The sequence below is a fragment of the Eutrigla gurnardus genome (genome assembly GCF_963514095.1).
Source record: "Eutrigla gurnardus genome assembly, chromosome: 16".
Lineage (NCBI taxonomy): Eukaryota > Metazoa > Chordata > Actinopteri > Perciformes > Triglidae > Eutrigla > Eutrigla gurnardus.
Genome location: NC_139927.1, coordinates 21,006 through 23,016, shown reverse-complemented (window position 1 = coordinate 23,016; position 2,011 = coordinate 21,006). Strand labels below are relative to the sequence as shown.

Sequence of the window (2,011 nt, the reverse complement as noted above, 5' to 3'; positions counted from 1 at the left end):
AGAAAAATATTTGTATCATGCCTGTGTTTGGATTTGACTAAATTATGATTCTGAGAAGGACTATGAATTTAAGTTACAGCAATCAGTACAGTGGCCCTGAAGGGTAAACGGCAACGACATTAACAAGGACAAAAAGAACAACACAACGCTTTGTTGTGTTTTTGTTAATGTCGTATTTTTGTTAATGTCGTGTTTTTATTAATGTTGTTGCCGTTTGCCCTTCAGGGCCACCGTAAATATGGGAGCAAATGTCTTTCACTACAATACCTAATCATAGTTTTTAGAACACTATCTGTCCATTTAACTTATGCTGTATTTTGGATTCAAGTCTTTTACAATTCTGATTCAGAACGAAGAGAAAACTACGGAAGCTGGAGAAGAAAAAACACTGAAAAACAGACGGCAGTTTTTTTCAGTTTCTTTGGAAAGATAACAGATCAGACATTTACCACCACATTGCAACATGCAATGGCACTGCGTTGGGTTTACCTTCCTGGATTGCCAAATTCTGGGTAAACAATGACTAAAGGAGTTCATCCATTGCTATAAAAAGAGACATGGATGTACTGGACCATCACAGAGATTTACATCACATTGCTCACTCAAGTTCTCTTTGACAGCCTCCTGCATACTTTGACTCAAAGAAAGGTAAGGACTAAATATGTATTCCTCATTTACTGACAGTAGGACCAGGACAGTTGTTAGACATCTGTTCAATTGATATGTATTCTGGCTTAAAACCTGCATGATAAAAGGAGTAAAAATGAACAGCTTTCTTCTTAAAAGTCACTAACTGTTGCCCCTGTCGTATATTTGCTTCTTGTTTTTCAGGATGAAGTGCATCGCGCTCTTTCTTGTGTTGTCCATGGTCGTCCTCATGGCTGAACCTGGAGAGGGTTACACTGTCTATGGAGGTACAGTCACAGAATCTATATTCATTGAACATTTTTTATACATAGTTACGACACAGGAGTGTGTACAATGAATGTCTATAACCCTCCACTATACCATGTGTTCATACTGATTACTCTACAAACACATGTTACTGGGACACTGTTACTGTTTTCTGTGATTAAACATGAAGAGTTAACCTAATCTTGTTGTTCTCTTCTCTATTTAGGTCACAAAGGAAACAATAGGTAAGTACTTCTGTTTCTACCATTGTTATTGTGTTTTCAACAAAGAAACTACTATCATTACAATAAATATTAAACTAAATGCAACATTCATGTAATTGTGGAAGTAAATGAGATACAACTCATAGTACTAGTACAAACACTACTACTTCAACTTCTTCTCTTCTTATAACATTATGTTCTGCTGCTGAATCTTCTCTTCATCCACCAGGGATATCTACGAGGGCAATAACAACCAGGGGGGGGCCACGTTTGGTAACAACCAGTGTGGTTACGGGTATGGAGCTCAGGAAGAGCAGCTGGACAAACGTTCAGATCGTTACCACTGAGACCAGACTCGTTCTCACTCGACTGAAGAAGCCACTTCACTGAAAATTCCTGCTTCTTGCTGTTCAACATAAAAAATGTCAACCAGTTGTTCTTAATAAATATGTGCTTACTTGGTAAATTGAGGAATTTTGAAGTGGTTGGTGAGAATGGTGTCGTGTATAAATAAGCATTCTAAAAAATCGAATTCTGTCTATTGTCTTATTAAAAATGTAATGAAATGTTTGTGTTTTTCAACAATTAATAGTGGTCATCAGTCATTCAGTTCTTTTTTTCCTCCAAATTCTTTTATTGAGTTTTGGCAGACAGATAAAAAGAGAAAAGTACAACAGTTGTATCATACATCATTGCATCTGCATCTCACAGTAAACAACGAAGCAATTACATAACACATAACATAAGGAGATAATTCAGGTACAATGAAACATAATACATCGAAAATGGTTGAAAATATTAAAAATAATCAGAGTAACAAAAAAAAAATAGATAAATATAAAAAAATAAAGGGGGGGGGGGGGGGGTGCTCTCTCCTTCCAAGTATTAGGAAG

The 2,011-nt window shown here is 36.3% G+C and overlaps 1 long non-coding RNA gene across 1 annotated transcript; it reads left to right on the top strand.

Annotated features, from left to right (window-relative positions):
* Positions 1–829: 829 nt before the first annotated feature.
* On the top strand, positions 830–1,650 carry LOC311026736. Its single transcript, XR_014598520.1, has 3 exons — positions 830–914; positions 1,121–1,139; positions 1,348–1,650. It is a non-coding gene; the product is annotated as an uncharacterized lncRNA (long non-coding RNA).
* Positions 1,651–2,011: the final 361 nt, after the last annotated feature.